Source organism: Pseudophryne corroboree, chromosome 7 (assembly GCF_028390025.1).
Source record: "Pseudophryne corroboree isolate aPseCor3 chromosome 7, aPseCor3.hap2, whole genome shotgun sequence".
NCBI classification, from domain to species: Eukaryota; Metazoa; Chordata; class Amphibia; order Anura; family Myobatrachidae; genus Pseudophryne; species Pseudophryne corroboree.
In genome coordinates this window covers 330,972,602-330,986,194 of record NC_086450.1, presented here as the reverse complement: position 1 = coordinate 330,986,194, position 13,593 = coordinate 330,972,602, and the positions used below count along the sequence as shown (strand labels likewise).

The 13,593-nt window shown below is 43.0% G+C and overlaps 1 pseudogene; it reads right to left on the bottom strand.

Moving 5' to 3' along the window:
• Positions 1–12,012: 12,012 nt before the first annotated feature.
• LOC134946968 (U11 spliceosomal RNA) lies at positions 12,013–12,178 on the bottom strand (annotated as a pseudogene).
• Positions 12,179–13,593: the final 1,415 nt, after the last annotated feature.

Below are 13,593 nucleotides of genomic sequence, written 5' to 3'. Positions count from 1 at the left end.
GACTCACTAAATAAGTTCAAATATGGATTAGATAAATTCCAAACTGATAGAAATATCCAGGGCTACAGCATCTAAGTGCTTTATAATTTAAAATACAGGTTGAACTCGATGGACATCTTGTCTTTTTTCAACCTCTAAGAAGAACTAGAAAAGCGGTTGTTAGGTTGGGTGCACAATATCTATTTGTTGATTTAATTATCAAATTTAAAAAGTAACTTTTATTGTTTATATTAATAATAAGAAGGTCCTTGTCAGGGGACACATACAGCAAAATACAAGGGTTAAAAACATGACATTTACAAACATATATGTGATAAAGAAAGAAAAATTGTGTAAGACAGATACTTAAAAAGTGGGGTCACCACAATAACTCCTGCAACTTGTATAATTGTTTATTTCTGTGTGGAGCAAAAACCGCTCAGGACACAAACTAGATGTGGTTAACACGTCCCTGAATATACTAAATGTCGTGTGGGGAAGTTAAATGTAACCACCATTGAGTACATATTGTATTGGGACTCTAAACCTGCCTATACGGTATGCCCTTGTCTCTGGGTATCTGTCACCTAAGCCAACTCGAATGTTGGTACTGCCACTAATACATGGATGCAGTAGGATATATTGAATGCCGCAATTAGTACTCCTTTCCTACCTCAAAACAGTGCAGGTGGGTTATTCTTTAATAGATAACAGAGACTATATTAGCATAGATGGTTAGGACATGAGGAGAAGTATGCCACCAGTGCCCTATCTTGCACTAAGCTGTGTAGTAGAAAATCTAGTTTGATGCTGCAGTTATAGTTGTTTGTAAATATAGGCACAAAATGTGTCTGCTTGAGTCCACACTGTTGAGATATAGAGAAAGGAAAGTGGCAGGATGTCCTTGGACTGATGTTACATAAGAGCAACAATTGTTGCAATGCAGATTCATGAGACAGGGTAAGGGTTTGTAATATGACACTTCACTGGTGTATCTAGTATTGTATCATTCTAGGTGATTAGTATCTTACTGTGTAAATCTATAGCACACTGTTGTCATTCTGGATCATACACATATGTATTTATTGCAAAGTCAACCGCTTATGTTATAAATAAGTGACACACTGTGAACTTGCAGATCATATACGTATATCCCTCTTGAAGAGCTAATTGCTTGTATTATAGGGATATATACTGTGTGTGCTGTATGGCCATGTCCACTAAAGCATCATAGATGCTAATACATGGTAGTATTGTAATAATAATCCTGTCAGCCTTAGCGGTCGGTAGTCCCTAATACAGGGAGACAAGTCCTTTCTATAGGGATTGTTGTACTGATTAAATCCACTGCTGCTGACTAGAATGACCCCTGGAATATGGTGTAGCTTAATCCACTAGCTGCAGTGAGATTTCTGATCCCTGCAGTTTTCTTCTGGGTAATGCGATTGCTGTTTGGCACAGGTTAAGTGTCTCTATATATATGGTGCTTCGCTAAGATAAATTATCATTATAAATGAGATTAAACTTCAGCAGTTGATTGAATAATCGAATTGTCCATAAATGTGTGCTATATATTACAACAGATGATTGATTCTTCTAATACACAAGTAATCTAGGGTAATCCCCTTTGCTATTAGCCTGAGTGGTTTTTGCACAATTTTCTAAACTCCTGCACACAGTCTGCTGAGCGGATCCTAAAGGCTATCTTAAGATCAGTGCTGGTGCGGGTATAGACATAAATATATTACACTAAATACAACATTGCTATAACTTTCAAGGAGTGTGGTGGCCCACTAAAAGGCCGACATGTATGTTTCGCTGTACGGGCACCCCTGAGGTTAGAAGAAAAAAAAATTCATACACAACGGAGGAAACGGTTCTTCACAGTAAGAACAATAAAGATCTGGAATTCCCTACCAGAGGAGGTAGTAATGGTGGACTCACTAAATAAGTTCAAATATGGATTAGATAAATTCCAAACTGATAGAAATATCCAGGGCTACAGCATCTAAGTGCTTTATAATTTAAAATACAGGTTGAACTCGATGGACATCTTGTCTTTTTTCAACCTCACCAACTATGTAGCTATGTAACACTATAATTGAATCTTAACACCTTATTGAATCTGCAGATCTAGCCTGTATTACAGAGACCTTGCTAGATGAAAATGCAGCACCTATATTGGAGGCTGCGATCCCAACAAACTACTTTGTCATCCACAACCCAAGACTGGACCGCAGGGGTGGCGGGGTGGCTATCTGCTTCAAAAAAGAACTTAAACTTAGGGTCCACCCTATTGAAATTACTCGCTCATTCGAGTGCATTGCTGCCCAGAGTTCGACAGGATTAGGTTTCAGAGTACTTCTCATTTACTGGCCCCCTGGAGATGGAAAGATATTTCTACAAGAAATTGCAGACACTGTTGCTGGCCTCGTTCTGGAACATCAAAGATGGCTCATCCTCGGGGATTTCAATGCATGGGTGGATGATGAGCTCTCACGCCTTGGCCAAGACCTCCTGTGCACAATGAATGGTCTGGGCTTCACACAGGTCATTCCTTCTGCCGCACATGAAAGTGGTCACACTCTTGATCTTGTCTTTCAGATTGGATTAGAAGTCACTGACCTAAAAATAAACCCAGTCATCTGGTCAGACCACCACTCCCTTTGGTTCTCAGTTGCAACCCCTCAAATAAGATCTCTGCCCGTGGAGTTGACCAGGTATCGTCCAAGGAGGGGTATGACTCCCAAGGCTCTTGCAGCAAATCTGGATCTCTCTGCTATACTGGGTGCCTGTGAAGATCCCTGTTCTCTAGTCCATTATTATAATAGGGATGTTATGGCTGCAATTGATATTATCGCCCCTGTGCCTATAAGATCTCGTAAACCCCAATGTAGAGCTCCATTGTTTGACAACAGTGTTAGTGAGCTCAAGAAAAGGGGGTGTAGACTGGAAAGACGATGGAGGAAGACTAACCTAGTGGATGGCAAAATAAAACTAATAAAGCATAACGAAAAATGTCAATTGACAATCGCTCGTAAGAAATCACAGTTCCTGTCAAATGAGATCACGGCAGCAAACAATAGGCCAGCTCAACTTTCCCGCAGAGTGGAGATGCTTTGCAAGCCAGCATTGCTGCAGACTGATGAAACCCTCTCCCAGGCAAGATGCAACGAGTTTGCAAACTTCTTTGCAGATAACATCCACCATCCGGGCTGGAATCGCCACAGTGCCATCAAAGGAGTGCCAAACTACAAAGCCTGCCAATATAAGCCACCTGCCTTCATGGACCAGCTTTGACCCAGTGGATGTAAAGGACACTACAGAAATTGCTCGGATTTTGCGTCCCACTACCTGTGATCTGGACCCGGCCTCAACCAAGCTTCTAATAAGTTGTATGGATATAATTGGTCCTGTCTTTGCAAAAATTGTTCAATGCTCTTGATATTGAGGCATTTTACCTGAACCCCTAAAGGAAGCAATTGTTAGACCACTTCTTAAAAAACCTAATTTAGATCCCAACTGCATGACCAACTACAGACCGTTATCAAACCTTCCTTTTCTAGGAAAGGTTATTGAGAAAGTTGTTGCAAATCAACTGGAAACCCACCAGACAACCCATGATATTTATGATTCATTCCAATCAGGATTCAGGAGAAGACATAGCATTGAAACAGCCCTGGTGTGTGTGTGTTAAATGATCTTCTGATGGCAAGAGACAGAGGTGACTGTTCAATATTAATCCTTCTGGATCTCTCTGCAGCATTTGATACCGTGGACCATGGGCTTCTGATTGAGCAACTGATACATTTCTGTAGTCTGGATGGCACAGTCCTAAACTGGTTCAAATCATTTCTCACCAGCAGGTAACAGAGAGTATCATCTGGAGTATACTCATCACCATCAGTGCCATTGCCATGTGGTGTCCCACAAGGTTCTATACTATCCCCCATGCTTTTTACAGTATACATGCTCCCGTTGGGTGAAATAATCAGGCGCCATGGCATGGTCTACCACTGCTATGCAGATGATACATAACTGTACTTGTCCTTTGCTCCGGGCACTGATAACCCAATAGCAAACCTAAATGGCTGTCTAGCTGAGCTCCAGGAGTGAATGAGCACCAGTTGGCTGTGACTGAACCTGGATAAAACAGAAGTCCTTATTATATGACCGCAACTTTAAAGGACAAGACTGCAGCATAGCCAACCAACTGGACGTACACTTGGGGATTCAGAATTACAGACCACTGATCATGTGCGGAATCTTGGCGTTGTCCTGGATGGTGACTTGACACTAAAACATCAGATATCAGCCACAATCAAATCCTCGTTCTTTCACCTGAGGAACATAGCCAGAATCAAGCACTTAATTCCGTCAGATGATCTGCCAAAAGTCATACATGCATTTGTATCATCTCGATTAGACTATTGTAATGCCCTCTACCTTGGTCTCCCAGCAAAAGAATTGCAACGCTTACAGCTGGTGCAAAACACAGCTGCCAGGCTGTTAACCAACCAGCCCCGTTCTAGCCACATAACACCCATCCTCTACTCCCTTCACTGGTTGCCTGTAAGATGGCGAATCATCTTCAAGATTGGCTTACTGAGTTTCAAAGCACTACATGACCAGGGCCCAAGGTACCTGAAGCAGCTTCTGACTCCACACTGCCTCACTCGATTACTGCGATCTGTAGATGAAGGATTTTTAGCAGTACTAAGAATCTCCCGTAATTCATCTGGGGGTCGAGCTTTTAGTCATGCGGCTCCGACTCTATGGAACTCACTTCCCCGCACAGTGCGAGAGGACCCAACTATAGAATCCTTCAAGATTTTCCTGTTTAATCAAGCATTTCCATAATGTCCCTTTAGTATCTTCATGCTTCTGTATTTTATGAAAATGTACTTCATTATTTTCTGTACTATATTATGCTATGTATCTGTTAAGCGCCTTCAGTCCTATTGGAGAAAGAGCGCTATATAAATAAAATTATTATTATTATTATCATGTGCGCAGAAGGTGTGCGCAAAAATGGGTGTGTGGCATAATTGTCACAAAGCCACACCCCATTTTTGTGCACACACCTTTCGGTATGACGTTTATGTGTCATAACCCGGTTTTTAGTCATGTTGTACAGTGCCACATACAAATAATGCCCCTGTACAGTACCACATACATATAAAAATGCCCCAAAAAGGGTGCCTCGACAGTGGCAGATACATATATGTCCCCAGTGCCAGATACATATATACCCCCAGTGCCAGATACATATATGCCCCACAGTTCCAGATACAGTACATATATGCCCCCAGTGCCAGAGACACATGTCCCCACAGTGCCAGATACATATATGCCCCCAGTGCCAGATACATATATGCCCCACAGTTCCAGATACAGTACATATATGCCCCCAGTGCCAGAGACACATGTCCCCACAGTGCCAGATACATATATGTCCCCAGTGCCAGATACATATATGCCCCACAGTGCCAGATACACATACTGTATGTCCCCACAGTTCCAGATACATATCTGCCCCACAGTGCCAGCTGCACATGTCCTCACAGTGCCAGATACATATATGCCCCACAGTGCCAGGTGCACATATGCCCCCAGTGCCAGATACACATGTCCCCACAGTGCCAGATACATATATGCCCCCAGTGCCAGATACACGTCCCCACAGTGCCGGATATGCCTCCAGGGCCAGATACACATGTCCCCACATTGCCAGATATGCTCCCAGTGCCAGATACACATGTCCCCACAGTGCCAATGCCAGATATGCCTCCAGTGCCAGATACACATGTCCCCACAGTACCAGATATGCCCCAGTGCCAGATACACATGTCCCCACAGTGCCAGATATGCCCCCAATGCCAGATGCACATGTTCCCACAGTGCGCTGACCACCCCCAGTGCTGATCATCGCGCTGCTGCTCTGCTGTTTGTGAGGGGAGAAGAGCGCAACATGTGCCTCTCCTGCCCCTCAGTCTCCGGCGGTGTTGTCTCTCTCCAATTAGGCACCACTCTGTGAGCCAATCAGAGCTGCGGTGCAGTCTTATGAGGGGGAGAGTCTGTTGAGGGGGGCGGGATCCCCCCTCATAGGGCCTGATTATACACAATTGCAGCCTTTCTTGTGCTTTTTGCTGCAGTTGAGTCTGAGACTAGGGGTGGATTGGGAACTAAAAGTGGCACTGTAAAATTTTGTAGAAGTAGCCCGACATGGGTAGCACAAGAGGTATAGCATTCCTGTTCCTTCCGGGATCTAGTACTCAAGCTATTTCCCATTTCAGTCCAGATCATGTAGTCAAGTCACTCCAGTTCTAGACTCAGTTCATTATATTCACTCCAAGACCAGTTCGGGATTCATCACAGTAGCTGCAACTAATCTTGGCCCCGGCATCCTAGAAATTCTATTGACCTTCATCTTGTACTTCAGAAGATCCAGTGTTGCTTCAGCCATATGTTTAGTACCTTCACAGTATCTTAATCTTATGAAGTAATAGTTTCACTTTAAGCCAGAATCAAATCCAAATATCTCCTAGCTATCTCTGTTGGTTCTGATATTCTATGAGGAGGAATTACCTATGCCCGCCTAGTTTCCCACACACAAAACAGACATCAGAGTCAGACTCAAGATCTCTCCAAATGAAACAGGTTCCTGAAAACTTGACACTTTCTGCTGTAGATTTTAGATTTCAGAAGAGCTTAAATTTAAGTTTGCTATTCTGCAGAAAGCTCTAGCTACCCCAAACTCCCTACTGGGGCTTCCTCAGTGGACCGCATTAAGGGATTTCATCCCCCAAACACCCAATGGCAATTTCTTCTTTTTTCCCCTTATTTTAAGTCCTAATGTGTAACCACAGTATGATATATACTGTATAAACTGTATTTCCTAATGATCAAAATGTGAAATGAAAATATGGGGCAGCAGATGGAGGCTATCCCTGTTCTCTAGTAGCAGCTTAAATGGAATTGTTTGAGATATTTTGAACGGAAGGGTTAGTAGTAACAAAAGTAATACAGATCATCTTTATTACAGCACAGAAATAATTTTATGAGCTACTGTCCAGTGCGAGTATCTTCAATAGAGCAATTAAACCATAAAAATAACACTGTACCAGTAACAGGAAATATGTTTCCCTCCAGCAAGCTGGCAAGTGTTAGTTTTGAATGTTACTGGCCCTGACACAGTTTTATCACCTTTATGTCTGGCTTAGAATAATGTGCACATGCTCAGTGATTTTTGCATTTCATTTCACTTATTCAAAGAGCAAAAATGTAAAGCACATCTAAAAAAAATCATCAACCAACTAGACAGTCTGTGCTGGTTTCCACTATAACAGGGATATAAGAGTGGGGTCATTTGAAAGATAAAACTTTTCCTTCTTTTGTGATACATAGTCCAGATGGGAAACAAAAAATAACTGCCAAAAATTCCTAGGGAAAATAGTGCAGCAGCAACAATGCTCACTGGATCAAGATACAGTGTATACCAGGGGTGTACATTAAGTTTCCGGATGTGCAGTGCATAGGTAGAGTAGACACAATCTGACTATCTGGTTGTGAGCTGTGTTCTTTGACTAAAGTTCTTCTGAAATGTCAAGGCACAGAACCGTATATAATCAACACTGCACACAGAAGAACTCGGCATGTTCACTTCCTTCATATACTCATTATGGAGCTCAACAGAGGCCACTGGAGAGCCATAATCATCTTCTAAGACTCCAAGAGTAGTCTTCTAAAGCAGGAGAGTTTAGACTGACTGCTAGATGCTGTTTTTGAGGAAGCACCGCCCTGAACCACTGTGTTTGAGTGGTTTGCAGAATTTTGGCGCTGGAGACGGTTCCTGGTAGATGAGGAGCAATGCAGCTGACCTGTGTGTGCCATCATCTAGGACAGAGTTGCTGCCATGCGGGCAATAGCTGAGGTGTACTCCATGGTGACTGTTGGCCAGTTAGAGAAGGAGAAACATCTCATCCAGTCATCTGCTTGATAATCCACAAAATGCTTGGCCTGAGCAAGGGTTCTGCATGTTGGGGACCCCATCAGCTGACTTGGGAACAGAGGGAGGCTTGGATAACTTGGTGCTGTAACATGCTGTCTGGGAGATCTTCAGTGGAGATGAATCCTGTATCTATAGTTTTAACCACGAGACCAAGCAACAGTGTGCCCAATGGACCCTAGTTGGAGGTGTGTCACCACAGAAGTTCTGATGTACTGTAAGTGCAGCATGGCCAAGCAGATAGTGGCTGTTTTGTGGCCAAGTCATGTAGCTACAGTACCACTCAGGCAGCAGTGCACCGTCACTTGGGAGTGGTATGCCAACTAATACCTGCAACAAGTGATTGAAGCCATTTTCAGACACCGTCCAAGATCTCACACTCATGGTGTCCATCTCCAACATGACAATGCAGCTGCCCACAATTCTAGAAAAGTGGTTAATTTTCTGGACCATGAACACATCCATGACTTTGGTAACCAACCATACAGTCCAGAACTGACCCCCTGCAAATTCTTCATGTTCCCACAAATCAAGCACAAGAATGTGTGGGATTAATTTTGAGTAAGTGGAAGCTGCAGTGGAGACCTTCATCCAGCATGTTGAAGACATAATGTACCTGCTTCCAGGGGTGGATCCAGAATACAATGACAGGGGGGCACCATGACAGGAGAAAGGAAGGGGGGGGGATATTTTTGCTTTCCTTCGGCACACGCACACCTGGAAAAGTGGAAGTGGCCTCACAACAAGGGCATGGCCTCGTAACAAGGGGCATGGCCTCAAAAAGAATGCCATATCCGTATGAGGCGGAGAGGGTGATGCCTTGGAGAGGCAGAGGTTGGCAGGAGAGAGAGAGTGCCAACTCATGCAGAGGCAGGCTATGCTGTGTATCACCAGTTTTGGTAAGAGGCACACCGCTGGCACATCTTACAAAAACTCTGGGAAATCATTGCACAATGGCTTACCCCACTTGGATTCTCCTAGGGATTTGTGATATCTGACAATGCCAACAATATTGTGAAAGCATTACATCTGGGCAAATACATCCCATGTTTTGCTCACACAATTTGGTAGTGCAGAAGTTTGAAAAAAATTACAAGGGCATGCAGGAGATGCGGTCAGCGGCCCGCAAAATTTGTGGATATTTTCGCCATTTGGCACATACATGTTAATGGGTGGAGTACTCTTGAATTTGCCATGCCATCAGCTGAAGCAAGAGGTAGTAACGATGTGGAATTCTACCCTTTATATGCTTCAGCGGATGGAGGAGCAGCAAAAGGCCATTTAAGCCTACACGTCTACCTATGACATAGGGAAAGGAGCTGGAATGCACCTGAGTCAGTGGAGAATAATTTCCGTGTTGTGCAAGGTTCTCCAACTATTTGAAGTTACCACATGTGAAGTTAGTTCAGTCACTGCTAGCTTGAGACAAGTCATTCCGCTCATAAGGCTTTTGCAAAAGCAGCTGGAAAAAGTGAAGGAGGATCTAAAACTGAGCAATTGCACTGCTGCTAAGTATTTCAGACTTGCAGATATAGCTCTTCAATCATTTTCCCAGGATTCAAGAGTCGTCAATCTCTTGAAATCAGAGCACTATATGTTGGCGACCGTACTTGATCCTAGGTTTAAGTCATACGTTGTGTCTTTCGAACGGGCACAAATCTGCAGAGATGCAAAGAGCTGTTGTTGAGAAAATTGTCAGCTCAAGCGGAAACATGACAAGCCAACATCTCCTCCTTTGTTTGCTTCGGCAACTTTGGCTGCGAGGAAAAAACCTAAACTTTCCAAAGAGACCCACTGGCAGTGATGAATGTCAGTCAGGAAAGACTTTTGACATCTGGTCTGAACTGAAGGAGCTGCCTACAATCCTAACATATAATACAGTATACACAAAAAGAGAACAACCGCGCTAATGCCGGGATTTGAATGGTTGGACAGCCTTGAAAAAAACAAAACACTAATATTTATATAGAGCAAGGCGCTTGTAACAATGTATTATATTTTATAATATAATACATTGTTACAAGCGCCTTGCTCTATATAAATACAATCCTAACATGTCTACTGTCACTGCATATTATACTGTCTCCATTGAAAGAATGGTTGACGATTATTTCAGTGACAGCATCCAAATAGGCATGTCAGACAGACCATTTGAATACTGGCAGGAAAAAAAGGTAACTTAGAGGCCCTTGCACAAACTGGCTTTGTTTTACCTAAGTTGCGCACCCTCCAGTGTGTAGAGTTTTTACCGCAGCCGGTCACCTTGTCAGTGATCGGCGTAAGAGGTTCCCTCCTCATAATGTGGAAAGGTTGATGTTCACCAAAATGGATTACAAATTAATTGAGGAATACTTTAACCAACAATAACCTCCTAAAAGTCCAGAGGGTCCTGGGATGGTGGATTCAAGCGGGGCAAATTAATAGTCTGTGAAGAAGAGGATATAGACACTGATGGGGGGGGGGGGGGGGGGGAAGGGGTGAGCTTGTTTTGTGGGGGCCCAAACAAACCATTCATTTCAGCCACAAGTGACAGTCCCTGTGGCTGAAATGATTGGTTTGTTAAATTTTGCATGTCCTGTTCAATATACAACTTTAGGGTGGTTGGGAGGGCTCAAGAGAGACAATTTCCATCTTGCACCTCGTTTCTTTGCACTATGTGCTCTTTGGAGCATTTTTTGAGAATAGTGCATAAAACAAAACTGCCATCCTGTCTGCCACTGCAGTGCCACTCCAAGATGTGCCAGGTGTTTATTTTTTTATGAACCTGTTCTTTATCTCCAATTTACTTTTCATGGTGCCTGCCGCTGTATCCATCTAGGCCTAGGGGTTTTCTTTTTTTGGTCAAGGGGGGAGGGGGTCTTCTTTTTTTGCTGAATCAAAATAAATAATACTTTTTCTTTTTAATAGCTTGTTCCATGTCTCCAATTTACTTTTCATGGTCATTGATGCTGCATCTATCTAGGCCTAGGGGTGTTATTATTTGGGTCAAGGGGTGTTCTCTTCTTCTATTTTTGCTGAATCAAAATAAATAATAATTTTACTTTTTAATATCTTGTTCCATATCTCCAATTTACTTTTCATGGTCCCTGCCGCTGCATCCATCTAGGCCTAGGGGTGTTATATTTTGGGCCAAGGGGTGTTCTTCTTTTTTTGCTGAATCAAAATAATCCCAATAATCCCAAGGACTATTCCATCTAGCATCCTATTTATTTGCGTTATGTACTCTTTGGAGCATCTTTTGGGCATAGTTTATAAAACTGCCATCCTGTCTGCCACTGCAGTGCCACTCCTAGATGTGCCAGGTGTTTGTGCCGCCCACTTGTGTCGCTTAGCTTAGTCATCCAGCTACCTTGGTGCAACCTTTTGGCCTAAACTGGATAAAACCATTATTGTGAGCTGTGAGGTGTTAAAAATAGAATGGAAATGAGTGGAAATGAATGTCAATGAGGTTAGTAATACTGTAGGAACAAAAACACCCCCAAATTTTGTGATTTTAGCTGTTTTTATGCTTTTTTACCAAAAAGATTAGAACCAAAACACACAAGGGCTGTTTTGGCAAAACCACAACACGGAAAAAAAATCCAAAACCAAAACACGAAAAATGTCCAGGAGCACATCTCTAGTCTGTAGGTACTGTAGTAAAGTGAATCACAGAAATACATCAATTGAGAAAACCATTATAAGCTTATTTTATCACAGTATTACACATATTATGAGCACCATCTGATAGCCATAGTTACCGCCGTGTGCAGCACGGACAGCAGCTAGACGGGCCGAATTGCCATTTTAGACACACGTCTGGTAGTACTCAGTTTCATTTTGATGGTGAGCTGCTCCACTGTAGCATGCCGTTCGGCCTTCACCTACCTTCGTAGCCGACGCTCACCTCTCTCATCAACGGCATGTGGTGCTCTGCAGCTTCCACATCGGCTATTCATAATGGTGCCATTTGTTCAGTCACGATACACCTACACCACAGCAGCACACAAACAGTTTATAAACTGCACGGTTTCAGAAATACTGTGTATAATGCCACACGTAGCTGCCAGAGAGGACAAAGGGGCATATTCATGATGAAAAAATTGTGCAATGAGAATTTTTTGTTTTCAATTCTCATTGTATTCTCTCTTTTTTTCATGATTCATTATGCTCCCATGAGAAAATTATCACTTTCGAAAAACTGCCCTTTTTGAGAAGACGGTTTTTCTAAAAGTGATAATTTCCCCCTCTAGCTGCCAAGGTGCCCAGCTGTAGAAAGGGTGCCCGGCAGCATTTTGTAGCTGCGGCACCCGAAACAGCCTGCCCCCATCATCATATTCCCTTCACTGGCTGGCTGCTGAAGTGATGTGTGCAGCCAGCACCTGTGTCTTCTGGCCATAGCCCCCGCACTGGTGTCCTCCGGCTGTGGCCGTAGCCCCCGCACCTCTGTCTCACGGCCGTGGACGTAGCCCCCGCACTGTGTGTCATGGCCACCCCCCCTGCATCTTATCATGGTGAGCTGCATCTTATTGATGCCGTGCCCGCAGCAGCGCTCGCCAGAAACTGCGGCCACCTCACCTCCCTGTCGGGACTTCCATGTCTGCCCGGCTGCACAGGGAGATAAACACTCAAAAAGTGATAAAGTAGCAGCCAATCAGCTCCTAACTGCTATGTCACAGTCCCTTTTTGGAAAATGACAGGATCTGGTTGGTTGGTAGTTTGTCACTCTCCACTTTATCACTGTTCAAGGCTTACTGTAGTACATCTGGCCCCTATCTTAACACCTGAGCACAGCACACACACACTGCTTCCACTGCTTCTTTTCAAAGGAAATCTAAAAAAACTTACATGAACCCCACTGCCAGGGCATTATGCTATTGTGGGGGCCTTTGTGAGGAGACCCAGTAACCGTAGGTTATTGCAGTAGGTCTATCCTTTTCTGTATTGCAGTGGTAACTCGTTTTCTGCCACTGCGGTACAAGACGTTAGTTACCACTGCACTTAGGTGATGTCTGTAAATATACTGCCTTGAACCATATAGCACATATGGAGTCATCAGTTTCAGATTAAATGAATGCATTAACATAGTAATGGGTGAATTTTTACGGATAGAGAGAAACGAATGATGACACCTTCTCACAAATAATACTTCTGTATATCAAGTAACATTCATAACCATTATACCAAGTAACATTCAAACCATTATACCAAGTAACATTCATAACCATTATATCAAGTAACATTCATAACCATTATACCAAGTAACATTCATAACCATTATATCAAGGAACATTCATAACCATTTAGGACTGGATTGTGTTGAGTCCTGTTAAATGTATAGGTTTCTTATTCTAAATGCTACTACAGTACTTTAACTTTGCAATACATTTAGAAATAAAAAGTATTTAGATACACTTAGTCGGGCAGTCCTTTTAGATACACAGTTTGGCAGTCCTGTTAGAAAATGTTGCGCTCAATGGTGTATCACTACTTTTGTTGAAGAAATAGTGCAGATGAACTTTTTGTTGTAAATGTGTACAATTCTCAAATCATTGGGGATAATTTGATATGTAACCTCTTCAATAGCCAATTGACACAATGTGGCTTCCTAAAACATCTGTTCTGCC